Source organism: Brachyhypopomus gauderio, chromosome 6 (genome assembly GCF_052324685.1).
Source record: "Brachyhypopomus gauderio isolate BG-103 chromosome 6, BGAUD_0.2, whole genome shotgun sequence".
In the NCBI taxonomy this organism is placed as follows: Eukaryota; Metazoa; Chordata; class Actinopteri; order Gymnotiformes; family Hypopomidae; genus Brachyhypopomus; species Brachyhypopomus gauderio.
The window spans coordinates 8,376,566-8,382,906 of record NC_135216.1 but is presented as its reverse complement, the minus strand read 5'-3'; the positions used below and the strand labels follow the sequence as shown (position 1 = coordinate 8,382,906).

Sequence of the window (6,341 nt, the reverse complement as noted above, 5' to 3'; positions counted from 1 at the left end):
GTGACACACTCAGAATAAATTAGCGCACTGGATCCGGGAGCAATATAAAAAGGTGGGCCCAGAGAAAGAGCCAATCAGGCGCTTGAGCCCCCCTCACTGGGGGGGACTGCTGCTCGGCTGTTGCTGGAGTGAGCAGAAATTTTGGCTAGCAACATTCCGACCAATCAAATTCCACAAACAACAGTGGGGTGGAAATAACTTTACATTCTGTGTGTCAAGAAAATGAGGAATGTGGTCTAAAAAAAGCCCAGCGTTGCCAGGTTTTGTGGGCTCCCTGTGTGGGTGGGGTAAGCAGACACAGACACCGTCTCTCTCTCTCTCTCTCTCTCTCTCTCTCTCTTTCTCTCCTCCTCCTCCTCTCTACCAGATATATTAAGTGTTTTCATCGTTTGGATTTAAGCCTGACAGACTGTCAGTCGTTCTACTTAATGCCTGTCCTACGTCGCTCTGCTTTAATTTGGCATTTGTTGTTGCCTGAGAAAGCGCGCTCCTTTTGTTCTTTGTGTGTGTGTGTGAGTGTGTGTGTGTGTGTGTGAGTGTGTGTGTGTGTGTGTGTGTGTGTGTGTGTGAGTGTGTGAGTCTGCGCATGCCTGTTTGTGTCTCTATGCACTTGTATATGTGTTAGTGTATGGGAGTGCAGTTTGTGTGTGTGTGTGTGTGTGTGTGTGTGAGTGTATGGCAGGAGGATGTGCCTGACTGACAGTGTTGACCTTTTCAGTATGCTGTGTGGAGCGAGGCCTCCAGCCACCAGCACACACACACACACACACACACACACACACACACACACACACACACGCACACACACACACACACACACACACACACACACACACACACACACACGCGTGTCATCTCCTGGTATGAGAGCGGGAGGTCAGGCCGCGTGCTGTCCGTGTCAGGGCTGAGCTTCCGACGCCGCCGGCCCCTGATCACTTCATAGTGCGCTGCCCCCCCCCTCTTATAACCCCCCCTCTATCAGCTAGGACAGCCCCCCCCCCCTGCACCCCACCCCCTTTTCTCTAAACGACGCCCCCTTTCTCCCTTCCTTACATCTCTAGGTAATTATGGCCCTGCGTTGAAGGACAGTCGCCTCTTAAACAGGCGTAATTGTCTTTGTTGTGCGCGCTCCCTTTTTCGGTGCTCGCCACGTTACCACGGCCACCGTTGCCGCTGTTGCCATGGTTAGGAGTGGCTCTCACAGGCTGTGTTCCGACGGCAGAAGCGTGCGGTGCCCATTATGAAGATACGAGCATCCCGCCGTCCCGAGAGCGAGGGAGAGAGAGCCGGCCCGACCTCGTTAGTGCACTCACGTCCCTTCCAGAACCTTCCGTGGCTCTTGGTTAATGGTCAGCAAAACTAGCACTGCAATACAAATGGAAACATTACCAGCACCCAACCACTGACCCTACACATGTATCACTGGGCCTGACACACACACACACACACACACACACACACACACACACACACACACACACACACACACACACACGCATACATATCCTTCATACTCCGGGCTTTCTTGGTGTTAGTGGTTCAGAAGAACCTTGACCACTGACCCCAGGCGGATTCCTCACACTCTGTGTGACAGCATTATGTTTTGCCATTCTCTGTGGTGCCGTTTGGGAAATAAGGCTATTTTACCAGGGTTCCACCCTCAGTGTGCTCCGAGCACTATACGCACTATGAGAGGACATTAAGTGAAGTCTCACTGGCATACGGTGTTCATTTTGTTGAATGGGATGAAAGAGCTCAGATTGTTTTCAGTATATTGGGGAGCAAGTTTCATTATCATGGATGTTGGCCAAAATGGTTTATTGGTTTACTGATCATTTTGGAATTTTATTATTAGAATATTAATGAATACAAAATCACTGATGTAATGACAAAAAATAAATAAATAGATGTTTTTGCAGCATTTGTTTTTCAGAAATTCCTTCAGACTAAATCTTGGGTGCTTTCTGAATGACTAAAGCAGCGTGTAGTTGTGAAGTGTGAACAGTTGCCTGGTTGCTAAGTAGTGCACCGTGACCTCCTCACGAGCACTCGAGCCTTTTACTTCTGTTTACTGGGCGTGAGCACGCTAGCTGTCCTCGGCTGTGTGTACCCGGCCGAGTGTGGACACCGGTCACTCGTACCGCGGCCATGCGAAGCCCTCCAGGACTCCGCCTTCTCCGCCCCGGAACGGTAGACGCGCTGGGGTACTTCATGAGGGAAATTATGGTGGAGGAGGCCGGGTCCCTGGGTCCCCCGGTTTAGCCGACAGCGCTAATAACGGCCTGCTGATTGCTGCCTCTTTCCTCAGGAGAGAAAGAGTGAGGAAGAGAAAGAGGGGGAGAGAGAGATAGTGATGGAGGATGAGAGAGGCGAGGGGTGGGTGGGGGGGTTCTGGATGGTGCCCGGGTGACCAGGAGCAGAACTGAGTGTCTGCACTGTAACAATAAGGCATCTCCAGTGGGCTTTATTAATACAGCGTGAGATTGACACCTGAATATGATTTCATCCTCTAGATCCATACGACGCTCTCTCCACGCAGTGAGCCCTGCTCTGCTCATTAGTGCTCTATCTGCCAATGAACTTCTGCGGGCTGTCCCCCCAATAAATCAATGTCCACGTTCCAGCAGAGGAGGGCGGCTCTGGAGAGGGAGGCTGCACTCCTGGAGGGAGGTGGGGGGTGAGCGTGGAGAACAGAGCAGTCAGTGTCTTACCTCCTCAGCCATCAGCTCGTCCTGAACGCACCCCCCCACCCCCCACCCCGCGCGTTTCGTTTAACCTGCAGCAGATGTGGCCCAGCTGCACCCATGCCGACCCCAACGCTGACCTCTGACCTCACACTAGAAGCCGATTGTGTGTTTTGGATTTTTTGCCTTGCCAATTATGGTTAAAACCAGATCTGCATGGATCTACGCTATTAGTCTCCGGGTGAATGACCGTCGAGCCTTGAGCTGCACCACGGGCTTCAATTACCGTTGTGTCAAAACTCAGCCGCCGATATAGGAGTTACACCGGTGACCTTCCCTCATGTGACAGTCCCCCCCCCACAAACACGCACCCCCCCTCTTCCCAGTGTGATAATGACTGAGAACTTTGCGTGCGGGTCCATATGGTGACATATGTCTGTGTTAGTGTGTCCTGCGCCTCACACGCTGAGCGCAGCGGTCAGATTCACATGATGTCGCCCCAGATGTCGATCTCCGGCCGCCCACACGTTTCCCCAACAGCAGGACCGGCAGCTGGAGGCGGGGCGTTTGGAACGGGCCCACCCGGCTCCGCACGCAAAGGCCTTCAGCCATGCTTGGGGGGGCGGGGGGGGGGGGGGGGTCGGCGATAGGCGGTGAGGGCCTGCAGGCTCCATCACTGCAACGCTATCAGAGGTACAGTTCACTTTAATGATGACCACGGCCTCTGAAGAAAGGATTTAGGAGGGTGGTTGAGTACTGTGGGGCCTTTAAATGTAACACACACACACACACACACACACACACACACACACACACACTCACACACACACACACACACACTCTCACAGCTAAGGACAAGAGCCGTGTTTTGAGAGCTGTGCTGTGGAGAAGCACGCCTGGTCTGATTACATGGTGTTTGTGAGGAGGTGGTGAAAGGGAGTTTGGAGATGTACAGAGATGATGGCCTTCACATCGGGCTAAAAGCACAGGGAGGCCAAATGTGTGCAACTATTGAAGAAGCCCACACAGCACACTCCTTTATGCTGGGCCTTCCTCTCCTCTGACATCCTTCAGTGTGCTCAGCTTGGGTTACTTCATTACATCGGAGCTGTTTGCTTGCATGTGTGTGTACATGTGTGTGTGTGCACGCACGCGTGTGTGTGTGTGTGCACGCAGCTGAGATATGGGTCTAATTTATTGCCATTTAAAACAGGGGTTTGTCCACTCTCTTTCCCTGAATAAGCACGCTAAATAAAAGCTTCTACATGTCCGATTAGCTGTAGGAAATTTATCCCGTATGGGCTGAAACTAAACAAACAAGTCCTCTTGTTTTACTAATTCATGACACCACTCTAAACACAGTGTTTATGTGTGTTCATTAGCAATTGTGTTCAATTCGTTTTCTTTTTTTTTTTTTTGATTAATAGCTAATGTTGCTGTGGCAACAGGATACGAGCAGATTTCTCTGTTTGCTCATATTCGTTTGCTTCTTTTCCTCTTAGTTTGTTTTTTGTCATTAGAATCTGGAGACCCTTTTCCCTAATTCCCCTATCTCTGACACGTTTAGAGTTTCTCTCTCTCTCTCTCTCTCTCTCTCTCTCTCTCTCTCTCTCTCTCTCTCCTCTCTCTCACACACACACACACACACACACACACAGAATGCATGCACACATTCTCAGAGCACATTTGTGTCATCTGCAAGATCAATGGCTATTTCATTTGAAGTCCCTGCCTTCCTCTCCTTCCACTCCTCCTCTCCTCTCCTCCCACTCCTCCTCTCCTCTCCTCCCACTCCTCCTCTCCTCTCCTCCCGCTCCTCCTCTCCTCTCCTCCCACTCCTCCTCTCCTCTCCCCCCACTTCTTCTTCCTCTCCTCTCTTCTCACTCTCCTCTTCTCTCCTCCTCTCCTCTCCCCCCACTTCTTCTTCCTCTCCTCTCCTCCCACTTCCTCTTCCTCTCCTCTCCTCTCCTCTCCTCCCACTTCCTCTCCTCTCCTCTCCTCCCACTTCCTCTTCCTCTCCTCTCTTCTCACTCTCCTCTTCCTCTCCTCTCCTCTCCTCTCCTCCCACTTCCTCTCCTCTCCTTCGAGCTCCTCGTCAGGGTACGCTCCAGGCATTGTTGACAGATTAGCCCACCACACTGGTCTCCCTACTCAGTCCAGCGGAGGAGATTGCATGGCACAGAGCCAGGCCTCTCTCTCCCCTGCCTCGCCATTAACCCTTTACTTCCCCTGAACTCCATCACATCACACACAGCTCCCACACATGGGCTGTGGGCTTGTACCCCGCAGCACAAAGGTTGTAGTTTAGAATATTCTCACAGCAGAATGATGTTGTGTTTTTTAGGTATAGGGGTCGATTTATCTGTCATCTTCATGTTTTCGTTGCCTTTTTATTTTGGCTGTCTGCACTGAACTGACTTTGGATATATACCTCTGGGGTTAATGGATCAGTAGCAATACTAAATTTGGTTGAATTTAAATGAGAAACAAGAGGTTTGAACTGGATCACTGCCAGAGTAGTGAACGTGGAGCGTGGAACAGGCCTCCTAAAGCCATTAGATTGAGCTAAGTACCAGTTTGGACCAGTTTTTCATCTGAAATGTTAGCATTTTACACATTATGCAGATGTTGAACAAAGCCTCATGCCATTCAGATCCATTTTCCAGTCAATGAGAGAGCATAAAAGAGAGTAATACATACAGCACGTTATAATAACAAATTTACGCTGCTACACGCAGTGACTTTTCCCGTCAACGTTAGAACAGTGTTAGATATCTCCCCGTGAATCGGACAGGGAGGCAGGCGTTTGCCTCCACTTTGACTCGGCTGTCTCCTCTGCTTAGCCCCAGTGTCTGAACTTCTCGTGGCCCTGGTGCAGAAATACCTTCCTCTGTAGCACTGCCTCTAAGCTCCATGTCATCACCAGCCCAGGGTGTTCTGCTCCACCTAACTCCACCTAACTCCACCTAACGTCTGCCTCCTTATCTGTGCGCTACATCACAGCCGCGCAGAACTGTCACATTTTCTTCAGCGTACAGCAAGAGGGATCAGTGGCGTATCAGAGGCGAGGAGTAGACACCCCCCCCCCCCCCCCCACACACACACACACACACACACTTTGTCTTGTCGAGGAGAGGGAAAAGGCTGGGCATGGCGGAGTTCGTCTCTGCCCGCCGGCGTGGAAGAGAGGGGCAGACGCGGTGGCACGTGTCTGGGACACAGACGGCCCCTTCCCTGCCAGCCTCGTCTGGTGGCGCGAGCCAAGCGATGAGTCATCTTCAGTGAGCGTGAGGACACGAGGTCTGGAGAGGCGACGGGTGGGGGGGAGGGGTGGGGGTGATGGAGGTGGGGGGGGGGGGGGGTTCTGTCAGACACGCAGAGCTGCCGTTCGCAATCTGCCACGCACGAGGTCAGCGTTTACACGGGCCGCCCTCTTCTGTCTCCTCCCAGCCGCTTTTCAGAACCTGCTGTTTTATTCCCTCGGGGAGCCTCGTGGAGGACGTGGCCACTTTTCACAAAAAAAAAAATATATAGCTACCCACTGCAGTGCCCGTGTCATCATTCTGATGCTGCCCGGGTAGACGTTTGATATTGACCGAGTCTAATCCTCATCTGGGCTGAGGAACTGTGGGCATCTGGAGCACAGAACCCACCCAG

General features: G+C 51.8%; 1 long non-coding RNA gene across 1 annotated transcript in view; it reads left to right on the top strand.

The window, feature by feature from the left end:
- Positions 1 to 216: 216 nt before the first annotated feature.
- The window catches only part of LOC143516205 (uncharacterized), a 10,685-nt gene continuing 4,560 nt past the window's right edge, over positions 217 to 6,341 (top strand). Inside the window, exon 1 of the long non-coding RNA XR_013131603.1 lies at positions 217 to 287. This is a non-coding gene — a long non-coding RNA (uncharacterized LOC143516205). The remainder of the gene's footprint in view (positions 288 to 6,341) is intronic.